A 19,990-nucleotide genomic window follows, 5' to 3' on the forward strand; every position below is an offset into this window, starting at 1 on the left:
TAATCATTTCGAACATTTTGCTTAACCGGGCTAGTCATATAATCCCATCCTGTTCTGTCACGAATGGTTATGGAAGAAAATAGGGACATTTCTTTAATCTTACCCTGTGCCGACACCACCTCATTGCTTCCTGCTTTCCTTATACATTACTAGGTGTATTGTTTAGTTAGTGAAAACTGTTTTAAAATGGATTAAAAACATTAATAAGAAAAGGAAAGAATATGCAGATATTGGGCTGTATTAAACTACCGTGTCCCATCAGCAGAAGGATTTCTGTTTGTGCAATAGGACATCCCCCCACCTTCCCAGTCAACCTGTGCCCCATGCCCTCCACAAATCTGTTCCAGAGGGTTGGGAGAAGCCCTAGAACAGATGGAGGGGCAGGAGAGAGGAGAACTCCGTTTTGTGCAAGCAGAAACCCTTGTGCCTAGTGCTACAATGGATCCTACTCATTACCTGCAGGATAAAGATGTTAATTCGCCAACCATACAAAAAGAGGCTCAGGTAAATCAGAGAATATGTGCCTTTTCCCAATGCATCCTCTCTGGCCATTCATGAGCGCATGTGCACTTCCACATGCATCAAAAATGTAGGAGTGAAGCACTTGAACTATTCTTAAGAGCAGCGGTTTCCCTCCTTTCTTTAGGAATCCCTTTGATTTGCTTGCCACGCAACCACATCTGCCAAGGAAACTCCTGTCAAGAATTCTGGTGCACACATCAAATTCAAAATGAGCACTGGGGAGGCCTGCAGGAGACCCATCCTGAACTGAGAGACCTCGTAGAAGAGGATTGGGTGACTGGATCTGGTCATAGGCCCACCCATGCCACAGGTGCCTTGGTTTTTGTTCATGGCACTGTGCATGGGGTTTTGCAAGCTCCGACTATCAGCTAAATGCCAGCCCTTGCAACCCCCTTTTGCACCTAGCCTGCAGGGCTGGACCTAGTCTGCAGGGCTGGAGTTTTCCCACTGCTGTTCTCAGAACTCAGCCAAAAGCTCCCTGGTGGCTCTGCATTGATGGGGAAGTTTGGAAGCCGCAGCAAAGTTGCCAGAGGGATGCTTGTTCACCCTCACTCATCTTCTCATTCAGGGACCCTTCACATACTTCCAGAGAACTCTGGGAAATGCAGCCTTGGAAAAACGCTTAAACATGAGTAGTAGCAACACAACTACAGTGGTACCTCTACTTACAAATAACTCTACTTACGAATGTTTCTACTTACGAACGGAGCTCCGTCCGCCATCTTGGATGTGGTTTAGATAGGATTTTTTCTACTTACGAATTTTTAGATAGGGTTGCTTCGACTTACGAATTTTTTCTCCCAATGCATTCCTATGGGATTCGACTTACAATTTTTTCGACTTACGAATGTGCGTTCGGAACGCATTAAATTCGTAAGTAGAGGTACCATTGTACTACCATAGTCTTAAAAGCCAACAAGGAAAGTTCACTGGAAAGTTGGAAAATAGGGGAGCCCAAGGTAAGGCATAGACTATAAGGTTACCAGACGTCCCAGTTTCCCGGGGACAGTCCCTTGATTTACAAATCAGTCCCCATAAAAAACCCATTGAAGTTGAAAATTGTCCCCAGATTCATTGAAAAAAATCTGGTAACCTTAGACTAGCTCCCCACCTCAAAGTTGGGTGATTGTTCAGACTTCTCTGTCCTGCAAGCCCTTGGGCTGGGCAATAGGTTCCAGAACTACAGTGCCTCTGTATGTCTTCTAGAAATGAACTATGGTATATAATCACCGCCACCGCCACCATCATCAATAGCACATCCACTTACAGGAAATGCAATATGTTAAGGAAAAAACAGGACTCCAATTTGCAGGCATGTTAATTTACGTATATGTATCGGTGGTGCAGAGGAGGAAGTCATGGCTAATGCATCTAGTAGGGCATTTCATAGTGGTGACCTGTGTGCCTCCTCAGTGTGCTGCAGAGGTGCTAATTAACTGCTGGTGGGCCACATGAAAGGCCCCTCCTTGCTCTCACATCTTTACACAGGACCTGGACCACAGGGCATCTTCGAATAAAGGACCTTCCTCTGTAAAATAGGGCACTTGCCCACAGGACCAGAACTAACCCTGGGCCTCATAGGCATGGCTTGGAGTCAAGGAGGAGGAAGAAACTTTGGATTTTGTTTTGTTTTCGTTTTAAATGTTTCTTTGTTGTTCCCACCCAGCCCCCTCCTTCATCTGCAGCCTTCCAGGCCCCTCTCTTTTTTATATATATCAAACTTACCATTTCAGATACTTTATTTGAGAAGGGGGGAGGATGAGGAGTGAGGTGGGGTGGGGGGAATTTAGCTCCAGCACTCCTTCCCCTTGGCCTCCTGGCTCCAGCTTGTGAACAAAGCCCCCATTTACTGCCTGAATATCACACTTATGTTTAAGGTATTTCCACCAGAAAAGAGAGAGACAGAAAAAAAATCTCAAACCTTTTTCCATGACCGAATTAGCTCACTTTTTTTATGGCTAGCAAGCTGAGGCCTGTCTCGCAGACGGCAGAGCAGGAAAGTCTGAGCAAGCCTTGCATTTCCCCCACCACCCCACCCGCTTCGTACCCCCTCATCCCCTTAGCATTGGGAGGGGAGGGGAGATCGCAACATAGGCATCTGGCTTAAAACACACACACACACACACACACACAGTTCCAATGAACCCATTTTGTACAGGAAGGCAAGAAAGGGGAACAGGGTGGATGAGTGACAAGCTGGGAAAGAAAGACTTGGACTTGTGGCACATGGATTAATATAGGAACACAATAGGATTCAGCAGCATTCAGGGACTTGGGGGCCACTCGCGAAAATCCTGGCATCAACACTGGAAAAACCATTAAAATGCCCCAAGCCTACCCTGCATCAGATTCTGGAGCTCTTCAGCCTGGCATTTCTTCCCCATCCATCCCGAGAGATTCAGTGGCTAGTCAAGCCATCAGCAGCTCTCTTCCCTTCCAGCACCCAAGCTTAAATTGCTAGCTCAGCCTTTCATTTTTTTCAAATTGTCCCATGTCCACCAAGACTCTTGCACCCGGCAATGTCCAGACCTACATTAAGGTTTGATTTCTCAAAGCAAGAGGTCTTGGAGTTCATGCCCAACTTCATATCACACCCGTTGACCCCACATTTTGGGCTCAAGAAACCTGGCAGTTGGGAAGATGCACTCTGTGCATGTTCAGGGGCCCTTTCATACTATGTGATATGGGGCTGAGTCCTAGTCAGGGCCGGCCCTACGGCCAGGCCGGGTGGCGCAGGGCACCACGGTGCCGGCCCGCCAGGAGGGCATCGCGAGCTGCACCCGCCCGCCCGCTGGCTGGCCGGTCCGCCGGTTCGCCGCACAGCTGCGCCCACGGCAACCGCGCTGTGCCTGCCCGCCCGCCGCGCAGCAGTGCCTGTGGCAGCCGCGCTGCACGCAGCGCCCGCCCGCACACTGCGCTGGGAAACGGGGCAGTGGGGCGCTGGAGGGACCCGCCGCTCCACGGCGCCAGGGGCGCTTAAGACGGCCCTGGTCCTAGTACAGGCCCAAGGGATCAGATTAAAACTGCTCTCACACCCCTTCATCTTCCTGCTGTGCTCTGCTGTTTAGCTCAGCACGTGCCCCTTCCTCAAGTCCTACAGCAGCCACAGACAGAGATGCAGAGAAACTCCTTTCTCTGCTTCTTCTGCTGCTGCTTCAGCATTCAAAATTCTGGCCCTTAAACGGTCAGGAGCAGTGAGGGCCAGACATGATTTTGGGAGAGTATTCTCTTTTTAAAGTTAAAAGTTAGACTTCCCCAAGTCTAAATCGCTCCCCTTATACACACACACATGTATGCACATCTCACTTGCACACGGCCACGTTTATGCAGGTCACAGTGAAATAAACAAACAAACGGACTGGCATCCCTATTTCAGGGCTGCTGCCCAAGTGAGGGAAAGCAGCCTTTGTTCAACCAGCAGCACAGGGCAGGAAGCGCCTTCTCCCTGCCTCCACGGCATGCCCATGCTCCTATCCTAGCACCAATTCAGCTGAGGGTCCTTCTCGACCTTTGCCCTCCGTGGCCAGCCACCACTGCACGAACTAGCCCCTGCCCAGTTAGGGGAAACGTGTGGATCCCTGTGGGCTTAGTTCCTTGGAGTCCTCACTGATTTGCTGCCTTTTCATGGCCACATTATCTTATATCATGTGGATACAGTGGTACATCTGGTTAAGAACTCAATTCATTCCAGAGGTCCGTTCTTAACCTGAAACTGTTCTTAACCTGAAGCACCACTTTAGCTAATGGGGCCTCCTGCTGCGCCGCCAGAGCACGATTTCTGTTCTCATCCTGAAGCAAAGTTACTATTTCTGGGTTAGCGGAGTCTGTAACCTGAAGCGTTTGTAACCTGAGGTACCACTGTAAAAGGTAAAGGTAAAAGGAACCTGACCATTAGGTCCAGTCGTGACCGACTCTGGGGTTGTGCGCTCATCTCGCATTATTGGCCGAGGGAGCCGGCATATAGCTTCCAGGTCATGTGGCCAGCATGACAAAGCCGCTTCTGGCAAACCAGAGCAGCACATGGAAACGTTGTTTACCTTCCCGCTGTAGCGGTTCCTATTTATCTACTTGCATTTTGACGTGCTTTCGAACTGCTAGGTTGGCAGGAGCTGGGACCAAGCAACGGGAGCTCACCCCGTCACAGGGATTCGAACCGCCGACCTTCTGATCAGCAAGCCCTAGGCTCAGTGGTTTAACCCACAGCGCCACCTGGGTCCCAGTGAGGTACCACTGTACTGGGGTGAAAAGGAAAGCCCTTCTGCAAGGACTCCCCACCTACAAACTGGAACCACATCATGACAAATTGCACTGGAGAAGGTCACCCTTTAGCTGTATAAGGACAGATACACCAAGTGCTTGTTATGAGAATACACACACACACACACACACACACACACACACACACACACACACACACCAATCACAAGGGCAGAAGTCACCGGAAAGACAGAAGCTCAGCTTGTGCTTCCACACCAGCTCCTCTTTCACACCAGGCGCGAGCCCAGAATGCTGCAGTGTGCGCAGGTGTGGCAAGCTCCATCCCCACGCTGGGGTCAAATAAGGGATTTCACAGGGCGGGTAGGGCCAGCAGGGATACGAACTGGCTCACCTGGTATGGGTGGGTGAGTACTGTACCGTTCCTCCTCCCTCAGGCGTGTGTCCAAGAGCAGGCACGGAAACAGGAGGTGCCAGTCCGGTGGCTTCGGCAGCCAGGAGGGTGTTGCCCAACGCCTTGAAAGCTGTTTTGCTGATTATTCCCAAAGTCAGGATTTGCATGGCACCGCTTCAGAAGGGTTGGCTGCATCCGCAGCCTCCTGCCCTCGCTTCCCTGAATATCCTGGCAGAGGGAACTCTGCGTTGGCCAGCCCACTTTCCAAGTCCCTCCATCTTGGAAGCCCCCCCCCCCGTCCCTCTCCCACACGTCCTTGGAACCACCCAACACACAAAGCTCCCTGCCACCGCCACCTCCTGTTTGGCTGGATTCGAACCAGAAATGTCAAAGCCCGCACCCAATCACACACACACACACATACACACGCTGCTTTTAGGACAGACTGACAATGCAGCATTCACTTCATTCAGTCAAGAGGTGTTGTGCTTACGGGCCCTGGGGGTGTTGTGGAGAGGTGAGTCAGGGCCAGGACACCAAGGAGAGAAGAGTGAGAGTTGGCGTGGGAAACCAGGCAAGACTGTGCAAGGGTGTGGGCCACAAGGGGAAAAGAGGTGGGGCTGCAGCTGGATTCTAGAACAACCATCGCCTACATGGAGGAGGGAAAGGACCAAAACACTTTATTTAGGTTGTGGTGGGGAGACTGAGACATGCTGCGTGCTTGCCAGAGGTACAAATCAGGGCACATCCTCTCTCTCTCTCTCTCTCCCCACACACACACACATCCCTCTCTCACACATACACACATATGTACATATCTCAGGGCAACAGCTAACTTCTCAAACTCTGTGCACTCTCTCACTTTGGCACAATGTTTGGCTTCTTCATGTACATGACTGTTCTGCTCCCACTGGCTATAACAATGTGGTGCTCAGCTCATGGAACCAGGCAGTAGAGCTGGAGCAATTCAATAACCAGAGGTGGCTGCGATACCAAGGCACAAACAAAATAAGCCGGGGCAACTGCTACAGCAGGGGTAGGCAACCTAAGGCCCATGGGCCGGATGCGACCCAATCACCTTCTAAATCCCGCCCGCGGACGGTCTGGGAATCAGCGTGTTTTTACATGAGTAGAATGTGTGCTTTTATTTAAAATGCATCTCTGGGTTATTTGCGGGGCATAGGAATCCATCCCCCCCCCCCAAAAAAAATTTAGTCCGGCCCACCACATGGTCTGAGGGACGGTGGACCAGCCCATGGCTGAAAAAGGTTGCTGACTCCTGTGCTACAGCCATCTTATCATCCCTGGTGGTGAGCCTGTGAAGAACTGTCTCTGCAACCATGCCTCTTGACCGCACATGAAGAAACTCCCTTACACAGGAACCGGCAGAACTGCCTGAAATAATACGCTTTCAAAGAACAGCTTCTACCAGAGATTACCAGAGATTGTGATGCTTTGGAGGCATGTCTGCACGATAGCTTTAAACCACTTCCATCCCCGTTTGACCAATCTGCCTCCCAGCCGAGGAGACTCGACAGCTGCTGCTCTTGCAGAAAGCGCTAGGAATATCAAGCAAAGACTTCTTAGCACCCTCACACAATGACACTAACCGCAATTCTTTGAGGCCAGACTATGACGATTGCATCACTTTCAAAGCTGTCCAAACTTGTAGCACAGACCCCAATCCCTGCCATGCCAGATAGCCACAGGCCCAACAGCAATCCCAGCACAGTGATCCCAGCACAGATCGCTGCTAGCATAGACTTACCGGCAGGAGTAACTCAGGCAGGACAGCAACAACAAAAAGCCAGCACAGGGATGATGAAGAGAGATATAACACATATGTATATAACTGACAACACAGTGCTCAGGTGCAGGGTGAAGCCAGCTTCCTCATTGGCTTTGTAACCAAAATGACTAACGTGCTATTCAGAAAACTGAATGCCGGCTCAGCCAGTCATCTTTCCCCTCCACCCATGCTTCAAGCATACTGTTTATTTATTTATTTTTAAAGTGTTGCATGAAGATTCCTATATTTCTGTTCAAACTTCTCTCCCCACAATGACATTTTAAAAAGTTTTCTTTTCTTTTTTTCCCAATGCAAAGCTGCTCTAAGGGTTTTTGGTAACATCATAGGGCACCACCAACCAACCAACACTACATGCAGCCAGCTGCTATTTCAAACTTGGAGAAGTTCCATTCCATTTTCAGGGTTCAGCTCTGGAGAGAAATATAATCCAAAATTAGAAGTTGGTTTCTGCCAATTGACTCCTGAGATCTGGCTTCCCCACCCCACCCCTGCTTCTTTTTCTGGTCTTCTTGGCTACATAGTCTGCAAGTTCCTTAGGACAACATCCCTGCAGGCACCTGGTAGCTGAACAGGAACCTATGATAATATTAGACCAGGCATCCCCAAACTGCGGCCCTCCAGATGTTTTGGCCTACAACTCCCATGATCCCTAGCTAACAGGACCAGTGGCCGGGGAAGATGGGAATTGTAGTTCAAAACATCTGGAGGGCCAAAGTTTTGGGATGCCTGTATTAGACTGACACAGCCAAAAGGATGACCTGCAGAAGTTAGGATTCAGAGCACTGATTGTTTTGATGCTTCGGGGGGCACCTAGAATAGGCACAGGCAAACTCGGCCCTCCAGATGTTTTGGAACTACAACTCCCACCATCCCTAGCTAACAGGACCAGTGGCCAGGGATCATGGGAGTTGTAGTCCCAAAATATCTGGAGGGCCAAGTTTGCCTATGCCTGACCTAGAATGAAAAATTTTCCCACCTCAGAATTTTCCATGCTTTAAACTACAATAATGGAACATGGTATCAGGAAAAAGAATGGGGTTGCATCCCCATTTCTCTGTCCCCACGTGGACTGCACAGCCCTTAATTCATCCTATCAGCACAAGCTGCAGCTTGCGGTCCAATAAATATATACTCAAGTCCCATGTGGAAGTGCCCTTAGGCTATGTACAAAAGGCAGCTCTCGCTCTAGGAAGAGATACCTTTTAATACAGGGGTTTAATGCTACAGTCACCTATTTGAACTGTGCCACCTGTGCTGATCTTCCTAGTCTGCTTGGATTAGCAGCATTCAGAATAGGTGTTAGCAAAGCCCCCTCTGCTCCTTGAGGATATCAGGTGTGCAGATTCAGCATACCTGAGAACACCTCACACACTCCTGCACCGGGAAGCACTTTTAGGAACATTAGGTTCACGCAACAAGCAAACACAACTTGATTTTTCATCTGGTAGATTTGCATATGCTGAGTTGTCCACAAGACACGTGTCTTGGAGCACCAGTTCACTCTTCGGATATTTTTCAAGGTGTGCTGTATGTCTCACTGCTTTACAGAAGCTTGGCCCATTGATGAAACACAAAGAAGAGGTCAGCTGATTCACTGAAAAAGAAAGAACTGCCTGTATTACGGACACTGGTCCTAAATCCGAGATGATAAACTGCTGTGTTTCTCTGTCCGCTTCCCTCATGCCTCCTGTTTTGCTTTCAAGCTTTCTGTTTATCCCACCCTCCCCTTGACAAAGTAGCCCAAATATCTGCAGCTTGTCCTAACTTGCAACATACCACATGACAGAGTTTTCCCTCTCTCTGCACCAAGCTGTTGCCCACCCTCTACCCAAAGTATGTCCTTGGCTGTACCACACACAAACTATGGCCATTTCTCCCCACGTCCCGCCAAAACGATTCATGTACACAGGGGCTGTACTGTGTCTGTGCATGGTAGCTGTGCCCTTCCAGCTTCTTAAGCCTAGGGCTGCATCAGATGAATGCTACATGCACACATGCAAGCAAGCAACAGGGAACTCCAGCACTATGGCCATGAGCACAACACAGTGCACATCTTTATTTTCCAAAGTCCATTGTCCACATGAGGTTTTTTAATCTTTTTGGATGGGTGTTCATGGGCTGAGCCAACATTTCCTTTCTCTCTGTTTCTGACCTGCAGCTTATGAGCTCACAGCCTAGTTGTCCTTCAAGGTTAAGACTAGGCATTGTTGATGTGGATCTGATTTAATAACGGCCCCTGGAATAAGGACTGTGGGTAGTATAACACACCATTTAATAACTTCCTTGCTTACCAGAACTATTCTCAAGATTCAGCAGGGTGTCTCAGGGTCTAACTTCTGCTATGCCCTAACACAAGTTGGATAACATTCATGGTAGCAGGTTCCATATCTCAGGATTATATCCCAACCTAGCAAGGCAGGTCCCTTCCATTACTCAAACCTAAGCAGGCAGACATTGAGTATGTCACTTAGTGGTCAACTCAAACCCACCACAGCCTTGGGGAGCATAGCAAGAACACGTTAATCCTTTGGACAGCACGCTCCTGCTTCTTCCATTAGACCTCGGTTCCTTTGTCAATGGTGCGAGAGAGACAATGGATTTCTGAAGCAACAGAGGGATGGTGAATCATTTGTGCCAGGACAATGATATTCTCCCCAATTTCCTACTGAAACCACCTGCCCCTGCTTTTGTTCATAAAAAGGGCAGGGTGGATCTACAAAAACCACTTCGCTGCATTGTTTTCTAGGAAGCAAATCGTGCTTCTGGGATGCTCCTATCTGCACGAATCTCACTGCTTTTAGGCTCCCCAACACTAAAAAGGTGATGTCTTTCTAATACAACTTCTCAATCAGTAGGGCAGGGGTTGCCAACTCATTTGCAGATAGGGGAAACTGTGGAGGGCACCATGCAGCAACAATGCACACGCTCTCCCTTCCACCAGGAATTAGGCTTGGGGAATTTTTTTTTTTCAGCTTTTTCTCGTTTTGATCTTTTTGGAGAGCGCAAGTCAGAAGGCAATAGATAACCTTCCCTCCACAGCTGCAAGCTCCAGGAAGACCTCCCTCCTCTTGAAGCCAGTTGAAGGCGTCCTTCAAGCCTAATTTCAGCAAGGGGCAACAGGACCCTATTATGAGTGCTAGGGAAAGTCTCTGTAGGCACATGCACACCAACAGGTGCCACACTAGATATCTATGAGCAAGGGGATCTAAGAGACCAGATCAAATATCCTGACTCATCCTTCTAATGTGCCACCTCTACTGAAAAAAGAGGGAACCTGAAGTTAGGCTGTGTCCACACTCCTGTTTGCTGGGCACTTAACTGCATTTCCAGTGCTGGGTTTTTAATCTGAATTCACACAGTATTATCCAAACTACATGCCTGTCCTGTACATTGTTATAAGATACTAGTGTTTGGTGTGTTGTTTCTCAAACCAATGGGAGTCCTTAAGCCTTTCCTAATTTGTCTCTTGCCAAGGTCTCTTAGAATGCTGCTATCAAAAGAGAAAGGATTCTGCTTGCTACCCCATTCAGCACCTTGGGAATGGAAGAGCTCAATCAACCTTATTTTGGCCAGCAACCTTTTTTTAAAAACTACTGTAGCTGTTTTCCTCCCCTTTCAGACCAGCATGAGAAGCTGTTAAGATTTTTTTTAAAAGCCAAAAGAGCAGCAAGGGAAAGGGGGCCAAGGAAAGGGATAGGCAGAGCTGCCTGAGCTAAGTAAACCCGAATTCAGCAAGCAGAATTATTCAAATTAATTACATCTGCATGCATTGCTTACTTTGCATGGAGTCCAAATAGAAGCCCAAGAGAGGGAACAGTAAATTATGGGAGGGAATGACAGAGGACTGTAGGGAACAACAATGCCCTACTTTTGGACCACCATCGCTCCTCTAGTTTGGACCTTCCTTGGATGATGCTCACACATTTCCATTCTCTATAGCCTCAAGGGCTAGAAATTTGTCTGTATATAGATATCACTTCAAGGCTTTTTATTACAATCAAATGGTGTATAAATCTTTCTTTCTGAATCAAAGCTACCGTAGTATCTATATCTATATTCATGGGATGTCCAATTCTCTGCAAACACAGCAAGCTTTTTGACACAGTGCATACACACAATGCTAGTCTGATGGTATAAAAAGTGATGAGCCTTTGGAAGAAGGTATTTATTTCCCATGAGAGCCATGATTTGCCATAGCCTGGGTCTACAAACACTTACTCTTCATTTCATAGAATCATAGAATCATAGAGTTGGAAGAGACCACAAGGGCCATCCAGTCCAACCCCCTGCCAAGCAGGAAACACCATCAAAGCATTCTTGGCATATGCCTGTCAAGCCTCTGCTTAAAGACCTCCAAAGAAGGAGACTCCACCACACTCCTTGGTAGCAAATTCCACTGCCGAACAGCTCTTACTGTCAGGAAGTTCTTCCTAATGTTTAGGTGGAAACTTCCCTGTTTCTCATATTTTAAGACATGCCCATAAAATAAGCCATAGCAGGATTTTTAAGCATTCAAGGAATATAAGCCATACCCCGAAAATAAGACATAGTGATAGGCGCAGCAGCAATGCCGGACGCGGCAGGAGGAGGAGGAAAAAAATAAGACATCCCTTGAAAATAAGCCATAGTGTGTTTTTTTGAGGAAAAAATAAATATAAGACATGTCTTATAATATGAGAAACACGGTTCTTTCTTGAAGTTTGAATCCATTGCTCCGTGTCCGCTTCTCTGGAGCAGCAGAAAACAATCTTTCTCCCTCCTCCATATGACATCCTTTCATATATTTGAACATGGCTATCATATCACCCCTTAACCTTCTCTTCTCCAGGCTAAACATAGCCAGCTCCCAGTTCCTCATTTAAAGCAACACACACACCCAACACACATCATCATGGGAACTGCAGTTTACCACTCACAGTTCCTAACACCCTTTACAGACTACAGTTCCCATGATTCTTTGGGGGGGGACGACACTATGTGCTTTTAAATGCATGGCGTCCAGGGCAGCCTCCAGCTGGTAGCCACCCCACGGCTACCCTTCTACATAGCCTTTAATAGAGTCATCTCAACATACCTCCAAGACAAAGCATCACACCCAGCTTTGCAAAGCAGGTGAGTGCTATCCCCATAGGGCAAGTGTAGAAACAAGAGGCCCACATGACTCACATGGGGAGGCAGGAGGCTGGACAAAATCCAGAAATCCTGATTCCTTACCTAGCCTCTGGAAATGCAATTCCTAGCTGGCGTTCTGCTGACCCGTCCAGAGAAAAAAGCAGTCCTGCTGCTCACAGACATTTCCAAGGAGCAGAGTTCACACACCCTGGTAAGAAAGGCTCGCTACCTCCTGCTATGGAGCCCTCTGGCCAGGGTATGGGCACTTTATTAGTGCAGAGGGCCTCATCAGGCTTTTACAAGCCAAGAGTCACAATTAAAGAAGCATATTTCCATTCCACATTTTTTTTCATCATCTCATCTTTGTTCACATGACAAAGCTACAGCTGTTAGACACTTATTTCAAGAGGAGTTGATTTCAAAACGTGTTCCAGAAAACCCCGCCGTTCTTTGGAAGTGCACCAGACGTTTCTCAATAAGAAGGTCAGTGTTGGCATACAAGGGTCCTTGAATGGCAGCTCCCCCACCATTACCAATCTCCTCCTGGAATGTTCAGGGAGAGAACTGTGGCTCATATGGGGCTACAGCAAAGCAAAAGAGACCTGAATGATGCCTTGTATGAACGGGGATCATACTCTAGGTCAGGAATGGAGAACCTGCGGCCCTCCAGATGTTGTTGGACTCCAACTCCTATCAGCCCCAGCCAGCATGGCCAACGGTCAGAGATGATGGGAGTTGTAGTACAACAACATCTGGAGAGCTGCATGTTCCCCGGCCCTGTTCCAGTACAGTACATGTTTTCAAGCATGGTCCTAAACATGAGAAAACAAAAATAGGGTGTTTTTTTTCACATTGTAGATGGTTTTTTTGAGCTGCTTTGGAACTGCTGCTGTTGCAGTGTGTGTGTGTGTGTGTGTGTGTGTGTTGCTTTGTGCTGTGTTCTCTGTATTGTATTAAAAGGCAAAAAACAAACAAACCCCAAAATGGGGGGATGGGGACTAGTCTCCAGTGCTTTCAAACCTGGGGGCCACTTTTGACCCAAACATGCATTTTGGGGCACATTCCTTAATTTTATTTTATTTCTTATAGCAGTGCTGCTCGTGCCTCATCTCACATCAGCTCAAGACCCAGCAGTGTGTCTCAATTCCAATGCTCTAGAACAGAGATGTGGAACCTGTGGCTCATCGAACATGGACTTCTAAATCCCACCACCCCTGACTATTGGCAAGGTTAGCCACCCTTGCTCTACAACATTTACCAGAACCCTCTGCATTCTGTATAAGTTTTACTGGACTGAATTCTGGCTGTTTATCATACCTTCTTAATAAATTTTGGTAACTTATTTCTACAACTATGACTGCCACAGTGATTTAGCATGCCGGTTAGGGTTGCCAGACTCGATAGAGGACAGGACTTCTGTGCCTTTAATTGCCCTGCTCTCTTTTGAGTCTGGAAACCTTAAAGAGAAACCAGCAGACCATTTGTTTAACTTCCAAGCAAAGGGTCTGCTGGTTTCTCTTTAAGGTTTCCAGACTCAAAAGAGAGCAGGGCAATTAAAGGCACAGAAGTCCTGTCCTCTATTGAGTCTGGCAACCCTAATGCTGCATGTTGCACAGAACACACACACACGAAAAGGGAAGGAACACTGTCTTCACTCAGAGTTGACACTAAAACTTCTGGACGCCTAAGAGCAGGTTGAACAAAATTGCAGTTTCTGCTCACAGCAAATGATTCAGATGTCAAGGGAAAGGAGTCTCCGGGAACACAGGCAAAAAACAACAGCCACCGTAAGGAAGCAAATGGTAGCTATCAACCCTTAGCAGAATGGTGGGGAACCTGGTGGCCTTCCACATGTCATTGAACTACAATTCCCATACTCCATGATCATGGCCAGTGGTGGTTAGAGTTGGAGGGCCACAGGTTGCACACCCCTGAATCAGAGGGACACAGAACTAGAGCAGGGGGAGGGGGGGAGAGAAATAAGGCTTGGAAAAGGAGTGCCAGGAGTGGGGGAAGATAAGAGCAGCATGATCATGAGGACTAGAAACATGTTTTAAAATAAAATAAACTCTCATGAGAACCACACAGAAGTGTGTTGGGGCAATATGCAGCCCCTGCTCACTGTTTTAACACCATGTTATCAATCCCTTTAAAAGAAAAGCAGTACGGACAGACCTGCAGCCAAGCTGAAGTGACTAGAAAGGAGCCAGACCAGGCAAAAGACTCAGACAGAAAACCTGGGTTCCAAGATGCACTCAGCCATGAAGCTCATTTGACTACCTTCAGTATCCCTCAGCCTAATCTAGGCTGCTGTGAGGATAACATGGCCAGGAATGCACCAAATATGCTGCCCTGAGCTAAGTGATGTCATAAAGGTAGGAGAAATTGCTCTGTTATGTGAGTTGTTCCCATGGTAGGCCACAGAGTAATAGGCACATCAAGAACAGAACGAGATCTGCAGTCAGATCAGCCTTGCAAATGAAGTCCTCAGAAGTTACTAGCCCACCCAGCCGGAGGGTCCTTTACAGCACAAAGTAAAACAAAACAAGACAAACCCAACACCTGTAATGTTTCCCTGCATGGATCGCCTAGACACAGTCTGCTACAACGAGTCAAGAAGCTATTTACAAACCTGAATTTAATTGCACCTCTTTAACGGTTTATTTTTGGACAAATTTTCTGGCTAATGACTAAGGTCAAGGAAGTGTTCCATTCCACAGAACCAAAAGCAACCACAGTCGGGATTCAAGAAGAGTTCATCATTGCTAAGATGTCTCATTGCTGGGCCTTGGAGTTCCTTAGAGACTGGAAGACACTACTAGCCCATCTCCAGGCCACGGTGAATTCTTTTCCATTTTTGCTCCAAGCTAATAAGTAGGGAGAAGGTAGTCTCACTTTATGACCAAGGAGACACCTGGTGGGAAGGGGAATCGGTTTTCCTTTCCATACAGTATTTCTATCTGCACAGCCTGGAGAATCCAGACCTTGCTCTTCTTGAACAATACATCAATTTAGCTGCATACCTGTCAGCCTTTCCTCCTCCATGTTTACAGTACAGAGAATAGTTCCACCCTGCCTCAAACAGCAGAAGATGCCCAGGTGCATTGCAAGCTTGGGAGGAAGAAGAGGAGAGATACAATGGGAAATGAAGTTGAGTGATGGAGCAATCCCCAAATTTTCCTTTAGGGGGTGCTCACTTAAAAGAGCCAAACTGCACCTGGGTTCCATTTTCCCACTAAAAGCGTCACATACATAGGTTAATACAGGCATCCCCAAACTGCGGCCCTCCAGATGTTTTGGCCTACAACTCCCATGATCCCTAGCTAACAGGACCAGTGGTCGGGGAAGATGGGAATTGTAGTCCAAAACATCTGGAGGGCCAAAGTTTGGGGATGCCTGGGTTAATATGTAAATCTACAAGAACAGTCCAAGAGAGAGAGAGAGAGAGAGTGGGAGAGATTTCAAAGTCTGTGTGCCTATTTTTGGAATCCTATAAGGTCACCATGTACTTGACTGAGGGTCACACATCTGGGCCTTAGAATGAGCTCCATTGCTATGCTGGCAGCTAGAGAAGCTCACCAAGAAAACAAGAGCCCTTGCCTACTCAATAGACCAAGAACAGGGACAGAGACATGTTAGTCACCGCCATCGCCAGTCCAGCCCAAGCCAACGGGCAACAAGAGGTGGGCGCTTTGAACACACAACAAGTTGTTGTACACAGAACAAAACTGAGGGTCCCCGAGGGAGAGAATGGGGTTTAGGGCAATGGCTACAGATGGATGGATGTGTGAATGTCAACAGAGGTCTCTGTATGGGAGGAAAATTGGAGAATCGAAAGGTGAATGAATGGACAGGACGTTTTGTGATATGGCAGCTACAGGATGGATTTATGGATGTCGAAAGGAGGCTTCCTTGCTCTCTCCCTGTTCCTGGCATAAACCGGGAATTGGTCAAGGAACAACTGTGGGATCTGAACCATCTTCTCCCCGCAATTTTTAATTAATGAATTAATTGAATGGCAATGGGTGCCAAGATGGCGGCACTGCTTACCTGGGAAGGCCACACACAGAACACAGAACTGAGCACTGGTAAGTCATGTGGCTATTATTTGGGGAGGGGTTGCAAGAAAGGGGGTTATTATCCAAAGCACCCCGGAACTTCACAAAAGAGTCTCCAGAAGCAAGCCTTCGATCAGCCCCGTGTTCCTCTGATGGCCCAGACGTCTGGAGACCCATCGCCCTTCCGCTCCACCCACTGCCCCGCTTTCCCCGCCAAAACAGAGCTGGAACCTTCTTCCCTCAGAAGAACCTCCTGGCGTTCTTGCTGGGAAGCAGCTCTCCCTCAGGAGCGCCGTGGGCAGCCGAAGGCACCGCGACTCTGCGCCCCCCGCTTCCGCCTGCCCCCTGCTCCATATGCTTGCCAGTTTCAGACGACGTGGGTTCGAGCAGTATAGCAGAGATGCTCAAGCAGCAGCAGGGGAGAGAAAGCGGCAGGTTCAAAAGAGCAACGTCGCCTCTCCGTCGGCGTGCGCAAAACCCAGCCCGCGATTTGCCCATCCTGCACCCTCTTGAATTGCCTCCATTAAGGGAGCTGCACAGCTGTGTCAGTGGCTGAGGGGCCCCTTCCCACGATCAGAGGTCAGGAGCACAACCCCAGCATTGGGGAGAAGACATCCCTCGAAGCCCTAAGCGGGATCACAGGAGAGCGACCACCACTGAAGGCCACCAAGTGGACCCAGCTCACACGCGCAGAGATGTCCTTGCACGCACTCCGCCCCGCTCACACGTGCACTTCCCCAATGCCACACTCCACTCCGCGCGCGCGAATCCATTCGGGCGCTCGGCAGTCGCTTGCCTCGCACGTGGGGCCGCCGAGCAGTCGCCAAGGTCTGTCCGCTCAAGAGACACCCGGTCTCCTCTCCCTCCCTCCCTCCATACACACGTGCGCGCGCTCCAACAGCCTGATCCCCCCACCCATCCACAGCGCCACGCGAAAAGTTCTTTTCGGACAGCAGACTTCAAGGCCTCAGGAAGTCAAAAAGAAAAAGTCAGCAGATACGTGTCCACCCTCCACCCCCCACGCAAAAAGCCGGCGCAGTGGCGAGGAAAGTAAATCCAGATGCAGAACTAGGCACCTGACCTCTCACGCCTTCTGTACAGGCCCCGCGTGCTGCCCACTCACCTGGTCGCCTGAGTGGGCTCGACACGCAGAGACACCTGGAGTCGGGGGAACTTTCCACGTCCCGTCTCTCTCCCTGCTGTTCCTGAGCCAGTGTGAGCCTCCCTCTCGCTGAGAATCACTCTCTCTCTCTCTCCTTTTTTTTTAACGTTCACTAAGAAATCATTATACTCGGCTATTCATAACCCCAGCAGATCATGTGACACAGCCCTGAAAATATACAGCACATTTTTTCAAAAACCACAGAATGACTTCAGGCGAAGACACGGAAAATATTTTCTCTCTCCTCCTCCTCTTGCTGCTGCTGCTGCTGCTGCTGCCGCTCCCCCCTGCGTCCAGGCGTCTGTCAGCTTGTCAAAAGGACTTGACATCAGGACTGTGTCAGTGGCACAGAGCGGAGTGCTTTCCTTCACCAAGAGAGGGAGGAAAGGATGCATCCTGAGTCTGGACCTCACCTACAGAGGTACACACAGACAGACACACTTGTTTTCCTTGTGCTTTTTTTTTAAAAAAAGGCAGGAAGGAGAGACCAATCCACCAACTCTGGATTAGAACTTCTGCTGCCACAACCACAAGCGTTTTCGGAGAGAGTGTGGGTCTACTTCAGAGTCTCCAAGGCATGAACATTACCAGGTGCAGTTTTTAAACTGTGTGGCAGGGAAAGATGACGTTTCCTCGGAGCTTTATCAGAAGTTTCTCTGAGAAAATCAGAAATGACTGCTTGCTGCCCGCTAGTGATCTCTCTCTCTGTCTGTCTTGCAGACCTATATGTGCATCTACTGAGGCAGGGGTCAGCAAACTTTTTCAGCAGGGGGCCAGTCCACTGTCCCTCAGACCTTGTGGGGGGGCAGACTATATTTTTTTTGGGGGGGTGAACGAATTCCTATGCCCCACAAATACCCCAGAGATGCATTTTAAATAAAAGGACACATTCTACTCATGTAAAAACATGCTGATTCCCGGACCGTCTGCAGGCTGGATTTAGAAGGCGATTGGGGAGTGTGGTCCAGGGGACCTTGTACACACCATACACTGAAAGCACATTTCACACACACCCGATAAGCCTGGGAGCTGTAGCTTATTCCCAACAGCTTATCCCCAGCTGTATCTTATCCTCAACAGAGCCAAGATTCCCAGCACCTTAAACTATGGTTCCCAAGAGTTGAGAATCACCTTTTCTCCATCCCTCTCTCATTTCACCCTCCTTACTCAAATGTGCTGTGTGCATGCAGCCCAGGTCCAAGTTCTCCTGCCCCTTTTCCTCCCTTTTCAAAAAGACTTGCTTACAGGGAAGTTGGGCCCACAACAGTGCTGGTGAGGCATCTATACATATAAATTAGCATATGCACATGAACCTGTGCCCAGAGTCCTTGTAGCTAGCAGTGCTGTCTGTCCCTACAAGATTGCTTTATGATGCAATGTCAGTTTGCATGGGTTGATGGTAAGATATAAGAACATAAGCAACTTGCTCTGGCAGTGGCCACTCTGCATGTCAATGGAAAGCCTGCAAGAAGAACCTAAGCTCAAAAACACTTTCCCCACCTGTGATTCCCAGCAAGTCAGAAGAGGTCTAGTCAGTGACCTGGGTGAAATGGGTGTGTGCTGTAGAACGTATCCCAGAAGACTCTGCAATCCCTGGCAGACTCTCAGGGCTTCCTTAGTTTGCAAGCCAATGTGGAAATGGTTAGAATAGAGGAAGCTGCCTTGCAGATCGTGGCTCCCATCCTATTTAGCTCAATGGCGGGGGCTCTCCCACATTCCAGACCAGGGTTTTTCCTAGTTCTCAGTGAAGTTGCTGGGGAATGGAACTAGATATCACAGAATCGTAGAATTGGAAGAGACCCTAAGTGTTTGGTTTCTATTCCCGCTCATTCCTCCCCCGCTTGTTAATCCTGACACTAAGGACCATCTAGTGCCACTGCAATGCAGGAATATGCAGCTGTCCCATATGGGGATCGAACTTGCAACCTTGGTGTTATCGGCACCATGCTCTAACCAACTGAGCTATCCTTTTACAAGCTGTTCCAGCCCTTCCCTCAAGGTAGAAAGTTTGGAAACTACTGTGCCACATCAACTGTACATCAAGTTGAAGGCCAAGCAACCCGAGATTATGTTTGCTGCGATGGCTATTATTTATGTCATCCCACCACTTGCACGGTGCAATTTGCCAGGAATCACCAACACCACAATGCCACTGCTCCTCACTGCCTTTGCCTCTGTGCTAAACTTGCACCAACTTTTGGGGCAGGAGAAACATGCTAAATTCTGATTATGACAGATGAAGAGTTTAAGTAGCCATCTATTGGTCCTGGCAAGGGAGCATGCAAGTCACTTCTCTTTGTGAACAACACAGCCTCCAGTCATGACTGGATATGATATGAGAGACTACAGTTGGGGAGTACTGCCCTGTATTCTCACCAGCTCATAAGCACTGCTGACTCTTTTGGCCTCACATGCATAAGGAGAGAAATGGGCTATGTGCACTCAATGAGATAGTGAGGTTGTCCCCTCCACCCCCCACCCGCTGTGTTTCAAGTCACATTTGCCAGTTGTTGTGTACACCAAAGAGGGGACAGGGATGTCCTCACCCAATGTGCTTTACATGTCTGGTGTTCTCACCCCTGCAACCTCCCCCAGACTCCTATTTGCAAAGCTGTCAGCTGCGCATGTGCTGTCATCCAAGCATGTGCAATGGCCGTCTCGAATGTGCACACCTCAGCTTAACTGTGCTGTGAATGTGGGTGAAATTTTCCACTTGA

General features: G+C 48.5%; 1 protein-coding gene across 1 annotated transcript in view; it reads right to left on the reverse strand.

Annotated features, from left to right (window-relative positions):
• Window positions 1-17,665, reverse strand: part of RARG (retinoic acid receptor gamma) — a 128,247-nt gene extending 110,582 nt beyond the window's left edge. The window contains exon 1 of the mRNA XM_035099600.2: window positions 17,235-17,665. The gene's annotated coding sequence lies outside the window, so the exon portion shown is untranslated. The remainder of the gene's footprint in view (window positions 1-17,234) is intronic.
• Between the last annotated feature and the right edge of the window lie 2,325 nt (window positions 17,666-19,990).

This window comes from Zootoca vivipara, chromosome 2 (genome assembly GCF_963506605.1).
Source record: "Zootoca vivipara chromosome 2, rZooViv1.1, whole genome shotgun sequence".
Lineage (NCBI taxonomy): Eukaryota > Metazoa > Chordata > Lepidosauria > Squamata > Lacertidae > Zootoca > Zootoca vivipara.